The following is a 14,201-nucleotide window of genomic DNA, read 5'->3' as shown; positions in this document are numbered from 1 at the left end:
GTTTTTTTGCCCCACCGGCCTTTGTTTTTAAAGGAGGGGTGAATGTGGTGAACCATAGATGGTTACCACTATGGGTACTGAACCATAGATGGTTATCACTATGGGTACCTGTACATATGTTACTCTTGTTACTGTTGGGGTTAGGGATGGGGTGTTCCACCTGTTGGCATTGTTCTGTGGTACACTCCGGTTGGCTCCGCCTTCCTATAGGACTAAAAGGTCACTGCACTTCCTAGTGACCCTTTAGTCTGGGATTGTATTGTTATGATGTGGAGATGCCGTATTGTATTGTATTGTTAAGCAGTATGCTCTATTCTTGTTGCTAATAAAAGCCTTTATTTCCCGGGTACGATCCAGCCTCCCGAGTGAATTAATCGCGCATCACACAGCAAGCTACAAAGTCAAACACTGTAAAAAAGCCATGGCTTAAACCGTATCATATAATTAAATGCATTAAGGAAGCTGGAACTGAATGCAATGCAACATCAATGCACACAACAGCAAGAACGCTAACAGGATACACCATGAGGAACCACCAGCAACAAGATATGAAATGAGATCCCTGTGTTTGATGTGAGTTCAAACAGCCACACAATGAAAAGTGCCAATTACACGTCTGTCCCTTGTTCCACTCTGAATGTATTGTCTTCCCCCAGTTTTTATGAGTGCTGATCTCAGCTGTTACTGTGTTGGGCTCAGGATCAGCCTTTGTCAAAGAGCTCAATCAGTTCACACTCAATAATCTTGATCAACACGGCATCAGCTCCAAATAAGAGAGCAAGCTCTTCCTGATGAAGAGCTTTTTGGTTTATTTTGGAGTTACAATTCAGCGCTGTGCTTTCTTTCATCCTGCGGTTAACACTTCAGTTTCACGTTTGTGCTGTTCTATTGTCCTTCTGTTTAAAAGGTTGAGCAACTCTGGGAGAATGGCAAAGTCATGATGTGGAGATGCCGGCGTTGGACTGGGGTAAGCACAGTAAGAAGTCTCACAACACCAGGTTAAAGTCCAACAGGTTTATTTGGTAGCAAATACCATAAGCTTTCGGAGCACAGCTCCTTCGTCAGATGGAGTGGATATCTGTTCTCAAACAGTGCAAACAGACACAGAAATCAAATTACAGAATACTGATTAGAATGCAAATCTCTACAGCCAGCCAGGTCTTAAATGTACAGACAATGTGGGTGGAGGGAGCATTCAACACAGGTTAAACAGATGTGTATTGTCTCCAGACAGAACAGCTAGTGAAATTCTGCAAGTCCAGGAGGCAAGCTGTGGGGGTTACTGATAATGTGACATAAATCCAACATCCCGGTTTAGGCCGTCCTCATGTGTGCGGAACTTGGCTATCAGTTTCTGCTCAGCGACTCTGCGCTGTCGTGTGTCGTGAAGGCCGCCTTGGAGAACGCTTACCTGAAGATCCAAGGCCAAGGCTACGGACTTCCTACAGAAACTCAACACACATGGAGCAGTTGAACCAGGAGCACTCCTCGTCACAATGGATGTCTCGGCACTCTACACCAGCATCCCCCACGATGATGGCATTGCTGCAACGGCCTCAGTACTCAATGCCGTCAACTGCCAGTTTCCAGATGCAATTTTACAACTCATCCGCTTCATCCTGGACCACAATATCTTCACCTTCAACAACCAGTTCTTCATCCAGACACACGGAACAGCCATGGGGACAAAGTTCGCACCTCAATATGCCAACATCTTCATGCACAGGTTCGAACAAGACTTCTTCACCGCACAGGACCTTCAACCGATGCTATACACTAGATACATCGATGACATTTTCTTCCTTTGGAGTCATGGTGAGCAATCACTGAAACAACTATATGATGACATCAACAAGTTCCATCCCACCATCAGACTCACCATGGACTACTCTCCGGAATCGGTTGCATTCTTGGACACACGCATCTCCATTAAGGACGGTCACCTCAGCACCTCACTGTACCGCAAGCCCACGGATAACCTCATGATGCTCCACTTCTCCAGCTTCCATCCTAAACACGTAAAAGAAGCCATCCCCTACGGAGAAGCCCTCCGCTTACACAGGATCTGCTCGGATGAGGAGGATCGCAACAGACACCTCCAGACGCTGAAAGATGCCCTCATAAGAACAGGATATGGCGCTCGACTCATCGATCAACAGTTCCGACGCGCCACAGCGAAAAACTGCACCGACCTCCTCAGAAGACAAACACGGGACACGGTGGACAGAGTACCCTTTGTTGTCCAGTACTTCCCCGGAGCGGAGAAGCTACGGCATCTCCTCCGGAGCCTTCAACATGTCATTGATGAAGACGAACATCTCGCCAAGGCCATCTCCACACCCCCACTTCTTGCCTTCAAACAACCACGCAACCTCAAACAGACCATTGTCCGCAGCAAACTACCCAGCCTTCAGGAGAACAGTGACCACGACACCACACAACCCTGCCACAGCAACCTCTGCAAGACGTGCTGGATCATCGACACGGATGCCATCATCTCACGTGAGAACACCATCTACCAGGTACACGGTATCTACTCTTGCAACTCGGCCAACGTTGTCTACCTGATACGCTGCAAGAAAGGATGTCCCGAGGCATGGTACATTGGGGAAACCATGCAGACGCTACGACAACGGATGAATGAATACCGCTCGACAATCACCAGGCAAGACTGTTCTCTTCCTGTGGGGGAGCACTTCAGCAGTCACGGGCATTCAGCCTTGGATCTTCAGGTAAGCGTTCTCCAAGGCGGCCTTCACGACACACGACAGCGCAGAGTCGCTGAGCAGAAACTGATAGCCAAGTTCCGCACACATGAGGACGGCCTAAACCGGGATGTTGGATTTATGTCACATTATCAGTAACCCCCACAGCTTGCCTCCTGGACTTGCAGATGTTCACTAGCTGTTCTGTCTGGAGACAATATACATCTCTTTAACCTGTGTTGAATGCTCCCTCCACCCACATTGTCTGTACATTTAAGACCTGGCTGGCTGTAGAGATTTGCATTCTAATCAGTATTCTGTAATTTGATTTCTGTGTCTGTTTGCACTGTTTGAGAACAGATATCCACTCCATCTGACGAAGGAGCTCTGCTCCGAAAGCTTATGGTATTTGCTACCAAATAAACCTGTTGGACTTTAACCTGGTGTTGTGAGACTTCTTAGAATGGCAAAGCCCAGGAACTTGGTGTCAATGTGTAATCCAAACTCACACAGAGTGGTTTTAACCTCCTATCCATAATGTTCTGCAATGCCACAAAACGTCTGATTTGGGAAAGTCCTTTTCCCTCATTAACCCTCTCCATCTCTCTTTCCTCATTAAAGGTTCTCAAAAATCAACTTTTGTGACCCAAATCCACTCCATATCTACTTATTTGGCATGAGGTCAAATATCGTCTGATAATGCCCCATGAGATTACTTTGGACATTTTTTTGAACTATAATTGCATGATATAAACACATGTCCTTTTGAACATGCCTTTGTGACCACACGTTTTGTCTATGGATTTATACTGACGATCATTTACAGCAACAAATCGCGTGTCTGAGGTACTGGATTGAGCCATGAGTCATGGGAGGGAGGGGATGGAGGGGTGATGGTATCCTCCCCACTTGCCTGTCAGTGTAGTTTCAACACCGCTCAAGAAGCTCAACACAATTCAGGACAAAGCAATCCACTCCATCGATCCACCGACCAATTAAAATAGACAGACAAAACAGCATCTTTTATAGATTTCACAGCCAAGATCATAGTCACCAAATTATTTTGGGCTTTAATTCTCTCCGTCTACCACTTTCAGCTTTGCTGGGCAATGTGTTCACATGAGTGGAGGTCCTCTGCTTCAGGGTAAAGGAGGTCCAGTGGCCGCTAATGTGGGGCATGTGGCAAAGAATCAGCCAGGGTAGAACAAGCAGGAGTCCCATTGTCAGGACATGGCTGCAGTGCTGCAAGAAACGTTGTGATGTGACACAAGGTAAAGTCACATGTCACAAACATACTTCTCAACAAGTGCACCAGCAGCAACATCACAACCTCTACACGCTGAATTCACCATCTAACTTTACACTGACAGTCACACAAATTATAATAGCAGCTCTCAAACACAGCTCACAGCTCCTCAACCAAGTGAGACAGAGAGGCATACACACACACTTACACACTCACACTCACACACACACACACACACGTGCACACAAACTCCCCACTCCTCGCACCACCTGGCCAGGTCACAGTCACACATAACAGTCAGGACCTGACTAGAGGAGGTTGACTTCATAAGATCGTCCCTGCCATGAGGGGACAGTGCTGTCTCTGATTAGGGGGGAAATGTAACTGTGGCCTCAGATGGAACAGAGAACACATCTCCTGGAGGTGGGTGCACACTCCAGCTTCCTTGCAAACTCACAACTATTCCTGATTCCTAATCCCACAAACCTGTCCTCACTCACCAACTCCATAAAGACTCATTACCCACATCCCTCTATTGTGACCACATATGCTGCACCCTTAACCTGCTCCTTAATCAGTGCAAAGTTCCAGAAACAAGATCCGTCTTCATACTGCTCCCCAGTCCCATCACTGGAAGAGAAGGATGGAATGAAATGGGATAGGGATGGTATGGGAGAGGGATAGTATGGGATAGGGATGTTCTCGGATAGGAAGAGCATGGGATAGATATCCCAAAGGATAGGGATGCTATAGAGTAAGTATGGTATCGGATAGGGATGGTATACGATATGGATGGTAGGTGATAGCGATGGGGTAGGGATTGTATGAAAGAGGGATACGATAGGGTGAGGGATGTTATAGGATAGGGATGGTATGGGATAGGGGTGGTATGGGATAGGGGTGGTATGGGATAGGGATGGTATCCGATAGGGGTGGTTTGGGATAGAGATGGAGTAGGGATGGTATAGGATAGGGATGCAATAGGATAGGGAAGGTATGGGATAGGGATGGTATGGGATAGGGATAGCATGGGGTAGGGATGGTATGAGATGGTAGAATAGCTTCAATATACTAAATTGATCACAAATGTTTTACAGGACTTTGCGAGCTACAACGTAAAAATTCAACATTTAAATGGGGTTATTTTGGTGAAAGGTGCATTATAATGAGTTAGTAGTTATGGTAATTAGTTCGTGATTTGTATCATGATATGGCAGTGACGACATCACCAATCATGTGTTAGAGGTTCCATCTAGCAGATGGAACAGTCTGTACCCCAGAGAGATGTACCTACCTTTAGCATTCCTTGTATAAAGTGTTAATAAAGTAGTTTTGAAGTCATCAGCCTGTGTCAGACTAGAGCTACTCATGTGTAAAGGGAAACCCTCCCTGAATAGATCAGAACACGAGACAAGCTACGAAACATGGTAGCAGCGGTGCTAACAGCAGTCTCAGAATGATTTGGTGCCGTTGACAGAATGCTCATGGTGAACAACAGGAAGAGGACCTGTTGGTCGTGAGTTTGTGCAAATATATCTTTGTGAGAGACACACTGAGAATGGGTAGTGATGTCAGAATCAGTTGAGCAGTTACTTCCCCTTCTGAGGTTGCTTGAAAGGCTCGAGAGCCCACAGAGAGGCCAATATTCAGAATTGCGGATCCTAAGGTATTAAGCAGAATGGGGTTTGCATGCTACACAGCAGAAACACCAGGTTAGTTCATTCCTCTGTGCCGTAGGAACTGTTGCAGATGATGTCCGCTTGAGAAAGGCTTAGAAGAGACCTCCGCAGACTTCAGAACTGTTCTAAAAGCTTTTGATACATATTTTAGATTGACACAAAATCTCATGATCAAGAGAGTGCGATTTAACCTGAGATCCCAGAGACCAGGGGAATCCAATGAACTGTTTCTTATGGACTGATATCACCTAGCCAGTTCTTGTGGGTATGCTGCATTGAAAGATGACCCTATCTGTGACTGCATTGTCATTGCAGTCCATGATGAAAAGCTGTTGGATCTCTTATAGATAAAATGGTCGAACACCTGATCGAGCAATTCAGGGACAACCCCACATATTTACCCTGCTAATCCCCTGACACTAAGGGGCAATTTAGCATGGCCAATCAACCTAACCCGCACATCTTCAGGCTGTGGGAGGAAACTGGAGCACCCGGAGGAAACCCACACAGGCATGGGGAAAATGTGCAGATTCCACAGTCACCCAAGCTGGGAATCATACCTGGGTCCCTCGCACTGTGAGACAGCAATGCTAACCACTGTGCCCCCATGCCACCAGCAGTGTAAGTGTCCCAGTGTAAGATGAGGTCTCCAAGGATCTGAGCATCCACATTTTCCACAATGTCTTCCAAGGGAGGTGGGAGCTGGAATCTTTTATAACAGTGACTTGGGAGGGGGAAAGAGTAGGAGGATGAGTTGGACAGAATCTCTAACAGTTATGGGGGTTACAGAAGTTTGAAAAAATAATGTAAGTAGTTTAAGAAATAGTTTAAGATTGTTATCAAAGAAGTTGACATAGTTTGGGGGACGTTTAGTTCCAATTCTCTTCCCACACCTCGTGGTGCGCTAAGACAGATTTTCACCTGTTTCCACAGCTAGCAATTCCTCGGTGCTTCCAAATGCACAAGCTCACAAAACAAAATGATAGAATGCGGCTCACCTGCCACCTCGCTCCCGGGCTGGATAATGGCTCCTTCTGGCCCCCACAGACATTGCCCCACCCCCACAACATTACTGACCACCTTATCCCCCCACCCAGACCGATCGCAGCCCCCCTTCCCCACAACAATCTCAGGCAGAGTGGCAGCAGACCCCCCTTTCCCCCTCACTCATCTCATGCAGAGAGATCCACCCTCCCCCCTCCACCCTGCAGATATCGGGCAGGGTGATTTCCCTCACCCCCACCCCAGACCCTCCTGCACAAAGCCCCCATCTTCTCCGGGCTCTGATGGCTGTGTGACACCTCCCTCTCTCTCCCCATCCACCACCCACTCCCCTCCCCATCAGCACACCTGTAAGTGCTCACTTGCCTTCCCCTCAATGCTAACAAGCAAACTGCATGGAACTTGCTGGAATGCTCTGACAAACTGCCTGCAGCTGATCTGCCCTAACGAGGGGCAGCTCCATTAAAAACTCAAGAATGGACAGGCAGGCAGGCATTCCTACACAAAATGTGCGCACGACCAGCCCCCGATTTACTGCGGACGACCCTGGGGAGGCTGCTGGATGCAGCAGAGGTGAGGCGGGACACCCTCTTCCCCCCAGGAGGATGCAGACCAAGGGGGGCTGATGGAAATGCGGCCTGGGAGGAAGTCGCTGCCTCGGTCAGTGCCAGGGCACTGGCCCCCCCGAACCGGGAGGCAGTACCGGAAAAAAGTCAAAGATTTCATCCGTGCAGCAAGGGTGAGTGCTGAACCCCATTTTGCATCTTCCCCCAGATCCCCCCATCTCCAGCACCCTGCATGTTTCCAGCTCCTGACCCTTGAGCAGCTCCTTCCTTTCCCTCCAATGAACTCCATTGCGCTTGCCCTCTAAAGGCCACCACCTGATGCTCTGCGGGCGTCATGTCACCATTTCTTTCATGGCTCCTTCAGTCTCCACAAGAGAAGGGCGACCATAACACTCGTGAGAGGGCAACGAGGGTGAGCCAGACCTCCGGGTCCTCATCCACTTTGAGGAGCGGGTGCTGGAGCTGTCAGGGGAAGGGGAGATGCGGGCTGTCAGTGACAGCATGGTTGGGCTGCCGTCCAGACGTGAGCACCTGTCATTCCTTCAGTCACTTTGAGGCAACTTCTCAGGGGCACGAGTTTTGGGTGTGAGGAGCAAGGTTTAAAGGAGATGTACGAGGCATGTTTATTTGCACAGAGAGTGTATTGGGTGCCCGGAACTCGCTGCCGGGGGAGGTTGTGGATGCAGATACGATAGTGACCTTTAAGGGGCGTCTCTACAGCTGTGTGAATGGGATGGGAATAGAGGCATATGGTCCCCGGAAGGGTAAGGGGTAACAAATCAGATGGGCAGCCTGGTCGCTACAGGCTTGGAGGGCCGAAGAGCCTGTTCCTGTGATGTAACTTTCTTAGTTCTTTGTTCAATGGAGACATGTGAATCACATGTTTGGCATCCTGGATTCCTCTCCCTCCCCACATTTAACATTGTGTCCTGTGTTGCAGGGACAGATCCGGACGACCCAGGGCCTTCTGGACTACAGGCTGCAGCTACAGCTCCCGCCACTCCTGGTCCAGACAGCTTGGGCGAATCCTCGGAGGATGTGGGTGAAGGGACCTCCGAGGGTGGCACCAATTTGGCGTCAACTTCCATCTCACAACTCACCATATCGGATACTGACACGTCGGTGGGTCCAGTTAGTGTTGAGGCTTCTGGGTCACTCTCTGGTGAGCACGACACATCTGATAATGTACATCGGGTGGAGGAGGGAACGCTTGAGGCCTCTGGCCTGCCGGAGGCGAGGACTCAGCTGGTCCCAGGCTACATGCTGGACGTCTGAGAGCATTTCTCCCTCAGCTGCTGGAGATGCAGCAACAGAGCCAGGGAATGCAGGAGGGGCTGACGGCCACACTGGACCCACTGCAAGGCTGTTGGGAGGAGTCCCAAAGCTTTCAGGTGGATCGGCTATTGCCTGTCTTCCGTGTTCCCAGGCCAACACTGCAAGGGTGGCGTCTGCAGTGGAAAGCCTGGGACAGGGGATCCTCATCATGAGTGGCAGGCTCCAAGCGATGGCTGAGTCACAGCAGGCCACAGCAGAGTCCCAGAGAGCCACGGCCGAGTCACAGTGGGCCACAGCTGAGGGACTGAACAGGCGTCTCGAGATTCTGAGGCCCATGGCTGAGGGGCTTGAGAGCTTACAGGAGACCCAGCAGGACAACGCTGAGACACAGCGGGAAACCGCAACAGCCCTTGGGAATGTTGCCCAGTCTCAGAGGGTCATGGCTGAGGGGTTGCAGAGCATGGCCCAGTCTCAGAGGGCACTTGCTGCGGCCATTGAGAGGTGACCCCCGACTCAAGTGGCCATCGCAGAGGGCTTGACCACCATGGGTAGGACGCACGTGGTCCTCCAGGACTTGCAGTGCCAGATGATGCTGGAGCTTCTGGGGCTCACTGCAGAAGCACTGCCATCCCATGGGCCCACAGGAACCCCAACGGAGGAGGAAGGGCTCGTGCCCATACCGGGGCCTTCCAGCCAGGAGACTGTGGCTGTGGCTACACCTTCTGACTCCCCCCTTCCTGATACCGAGGCAACTCAGGGGCAGCGCGATGAAGAGGGTGTCATGGAAACATCCCAGACACCTGGAAACAGGCCAGGGTTCTCAAGGTCCAGGGCCTCCAGAGGATGTCCACCACGCGCCTCACAGGCCAGGGGGCGAGGTTGACAGCTGGCCCCGTCCACCTCCGATGTACATTCCAGAGAGTCACTGAGACGTAGTGGTCGCCCACGTAAGGTTAGGAAGTTGTAGTTGCACTGAGATGGCACAGGTGAAGGGCTGCACTAGTTAGAAAGATATTTAACGTTTTTTGTTCACAGGTTTTTATGTTAGAACGTTTTATTTAAACACCTTTATTGTAAATAAATGCTTTTTCATCACCCACCTGCGGCTAATTTGTCTCGATTATGAATCCTCTTCCATTGATGATCGCCTGAGGGATGCTTCATGTTGATGTCAGTTGGGGAGGCCTCTCAATGCTGTGTCACTGAGAAAAGGAAGGCATTGGTTCCCCAGACCCCACGAACGATTCCTCCCGTCCCCCACCCCTGTATGGGGGTTTCAGCTCTCTTACCCACTGCACAGAAATGGGCCCAGATGCCAGCGTGCATGTAGAGCTCAGTTAGTCAGACTAGTTTGCACCAGGCCATCATCATAATGGTGCTTAGCGAGTCGTCATCACCCTCCTGCCTGCCAAAAAACTCACCAACACAGAGTACCCAGGCCCAGCACTCTGGTGTGACAATGTGCAGGAAAGAGAAGGAATTTGGGGGTGGGGGGAACACAACCCCGACAGACACAAACCCCGAGTGACTGAACCGCCTGGTTGTCAGCGTTTCCCTTCCCACCCTCGCATGCCTCATTTGGGCTGCCAGTCCTCCAGCGCCTGGGTGCTGTTCCTCGGCGTGCTCTTCTTCCTCCTCCTCCTGCTGGTCCTCCTCCCCAGAAATGCCCGGCTAGTCAGCCTCCATGTCCTCCTCCTGCTCCAAGAGGTTACCTCTCTGTAGAGCCAGGTTGTGCAAGGCACAGAACACGACCACCATGCGAAAACAGATCACTGGGCTGTATTAGAATCATGGAATCATAGAAACCCTACAGTACAGAAAGAGGCCATTCGGCCCATCGAGTCTGCACCGACCACAATCCCACCCAGGCCCTACCCCCATATCCCTACATATTTTACCTGCTAATCCCTCTAATCTACACAATATTGGAGGGTCCCGCCAGAGCGCTCCAGGCACTGGAATCGCATCTTGAGGAGCCCAATGCATCTCTTCACCACCGCCCGGGTGGCTACATGAGCCTCATTATAGCGGGTCGGCTGGAATTCTCCGGCAGTTCAGGCCCTGCTGCCGCTGCAAGCGAGGATGGGGAATTTGGCACTCAGCCAAATCTCCGTTCACTGAAGCGGGACAAGAGATTCCTGTTGGTGTGAATGGCTGGATAATTTTGGCCTTGGTGTGTAACCTTGAATGCTGTGGCATTTCAAATGCTCATCTAAAGGCGAGACTATTGCCAGGGGCTTATAGCTTTAGGGGCAACACTCAAGTGTAACTGATCAGAAGTCTCTTCCACTCTTACCACCAGCTATTGGCATGTTTGGAAGGATTTGCAGGTTGACACACGCAACGGCTGTTTCACGTTGGCGAGGGGCATTCAATGGGAAACCTGGTTGACAACGGCGGGACCAGGAGATCCCGATGCCGGCTAATGGCAGGCCACCTCCCACTTGGCAAAGCACACCACAGTTGGTGCAGAAAATCCCGTCCATTGTGTCAGCTTCAGAGGAGTACAGGCGAAAATCTGAGTCCGTGTTCAACATGGGGCCTCAAGATCTGGAAGTCACAGTTCGTGCCGGTGAGAACGTGAATTCAGAGCTTCCCTGTCCCTCGCCAGAGATGCCATCAGGTTCACTCCCTGCTTTGCATGTATGAACATGCATTTTAATCTCATTAACCCACTCCCTGCCATATCTTGACCCCTCTCCAGCAGTTCACTACAGGCTCACACAGATGTGACCCTGTCCCATGTCATTGCCATTAGCACAGGTTGTTCAATTCCGGCCTCTGGTCTCTGTCTGTGTGGAGTTTGCACATTTCCCCCATGTCTGCATGGGTTTCCTCAGGGTGCTCCGGTTCCCTCCCACAGTCCAAAGATACACGGATTAGATTGATTGGCCATGCTAAATTGCCCCTTAGTGTCAGGGGAATTAATGGAGTGAATGCGTGGGGTTACAGGGATGGGGCCTGGGTGGAATTGTTGTCGGTGCAGGCTCGATGGGCCAAATGGCCTCCCTCTGCACTGTAGGGATCCTATGATTCAAGAAAGCTTACAACATGCGAACCAATGTGAGTTATGACGAGAGTTGACGAAGACGACCATTCGGATGAGTCCTGGGTAAAGCCAGATAGTTTCTGTGACTGACGTGAAAGATGAAAGTTGGCAGAGTGGACAGATAGGTAAGAGATGAAGTCCAATGTGGGGAAGTGTGAGGTGATCCGTTTTTGTAGGAAGAACATGGATAGATGATCTAAATCAAGGGGTACAAACCTTGAGGGAATGCAGGAACAGAGGGACCTGGGTGTACATGTGTATTGATCATTGAAAGTGGCAGGACAGGTGGAGAGAGCAGTTAATAAAGCATATAGTATTCTGCACTTTCTTAATAGGGGTATGGAGTACAAGAGCAAGGAGTTTATACGAGACATTAGTTAGACCTCAGCTGGGATGTTGTGTACAGTTCTGGGTACCACATTATAGGAAGGATGTGAATGCATTGGAGAGAGTGCAGTAGAAGTTTACAAGAATAGTTCCAGGGATGAGAAACTTCGGTAATGAGGATAGATTGGAGCGGTTGGGAGAGAAGAAGGCTAAGAGGAGATTCGAAAGAGATGTTCAAAATCATGAGGGGGCTGAACAGAGTAGATAGGGAGAAACTATTTCCACTTGCAAAAGGATCGAGAATGAGAGGGCACAGATTGAAAGTGATTTGCAAAAGAAGGAAATGTGAATAATGCACTATCAATTACGAGGCGCAGACTTCTGAGAGTGAGGGAAAACTAATAGGCTTTTATTCACTGAGAACAGGAGAACACCCTTGTAGCTGACTTGGTCTGAACTGAGGCAAGGAGGAGGGACCATCACCTTTATATCCCACTCTGGGTGGAAAGGGAGGGGTCTCAGGTGGAAAGGGAGGAGTCTCGGGCCAGGTGCAGCATGGGTGTGTCCAGGTACATACATGTCGTAACAGTGGTTCACCACAGTGATGTGAGAAAAATCTTTTTCACATGAACACTTCGGGTCTGGAATGCACTGCATGGAAGTGTGAAGGAGGCAGCTTCAATCAAGGCATTACTGCTCATTTAAAAGGCCAGTGCAGACACGATGCGCCCAAATACCCTCATTCTGCACCGTAATAACACTGACAGCAATTGGTGACAAAACAGATTGCAACAGCTACAGAAGTGAATAGTCTGCAGAGAAACTATTCCCATTGGTTGGGGAGTCCAGGGCTGAGAGGGACATCGTCTAAAAGTTAAAACCAAACATTTTGACATCAAAGGGTTGTAGAAGGTTGTAACCCCTTTCAACAAATAATTGATTCTGAATCAAGTGTGAATTTTAAGTCTACTTCTGCAGATTTTTGTTGTCCAAAGATTTTAAGGGACAAGAGGCAGAAGAAGGAATGTAGAGTTAGGCTGCAAATCAGCCATGATCTCACTGAATGGCAGAACAGGCTTGGGTGGCTGAATGATCTCCTCCGGCTCCGATGTTGCTGTGGTGCATTGTAGTTGTCACTGTTTAAAGTGTGGCAATTGTCATTTAAAGAGCAGGTTTGTTCCAGACAAATATTGCTGAGAAGATTTAATTACTTGTTTATTGACTCTAGATTCACAAGGGAACATCAACATGGCAGAGCCCTCGGGATTTCTGATTCTGCAATAGAACGACTGTTGCAGGAAGTGGGGAAATGAAGTTTTACAATTCAGGCAACTTCCCAATATTCTGAACATTCGTTAACTGAGTTCGTTATAACCGCTAACCACAATTTCCAAACATTCTCCATTTCTATTGCCAGTTCTCTCTTTGTATTTTTCTGACCTTTCTGTAATGTTTAAATTGCTGCTGTTAAAGTTCCAGCTTCAAAGTCAAAAGCAAAGTAAAAACAATGATGTTTTAAGAGTTCACACTGACCATTCGAGCACAATAATTGCTTCGACTGTTCAATGACGATACCTGCATTTCTGTCCAATCTTCCCATTTCTTCTATATGTTTGCTAACATTTCAAACGTCACTGAGTTTATCTGCATCGCCCCTTTGTTTAAAATTAGTTTGATGAAAGCAATTCCACAAAGAGCCTTGACCTGATAACTGACCGTCCTTCATTGATCTAACACTCAATCAGGTTTTCTCTGTCTGTTTAGTTGTAATGTGGAGATGCCGGTGTTGGACTGGGGTAAACACAGTCAGAGTTTTAACAACACCAGGTTAAAGTCCAACAGGTTTATTTGGTAGCAAATACCATTTGCTTTCGGAGCGCTGCTCCTTCGTCAGATGGAGTGGAAATGTCCACTCCATCTGACGAAGTTGTGAGACTTCTTACTGTGTTTAGTTGTACACAACTGCTGTTTCTCCTTTTCAATGTGCTCTGTCGAAAAGAGTCTCTTGTCCTTTGTCTTTATCCAATTTTAAAAAGATGCTGCCTTTGAATTTCTGGCAGGCTTCTCCCAACGATCGGTTAACTCTTGATGAATGCTTGGAGCTGATGAAGTGTGAAATGGGTTTGATTATCCTCAGGAGGTGTTGATCGCTTTCCCATCAAGATGGTTTTGCAAGACACAGCCTGGGCTCAAACCTGTTGGATTTCGCAGACAACTTGGAGTCTATAACTTGTGCTGTCCATAGATGTTGTAATGGGTGGCATTGTTAGTCAGGTCTAGCAGGGCCAGTTTTTGCATAACTAGCAGGCTAGTTTTGCGACGACTCATTGTCCTTTGTTTGTTCAAGCAACT

The sequence above is a fragment of the Mustelus asterias genome, chromosome 26 (assembly GCF_964213995.1).
Source record: "Mustelus asterias chromosome 26, sMusAst1.hap1.1, whole genome shotgun sequence".
NCBI lineage: Eukaryota > Metazoa > Chordata > Chondrichthyes > Carcharhiniformes > Triakidae > Mustelus > Mustelus asterias.
The sequence above is the reverse complement of the archived record's forward strand: the minus strand, read 5'-3'. Positions refer to the sequence as shown.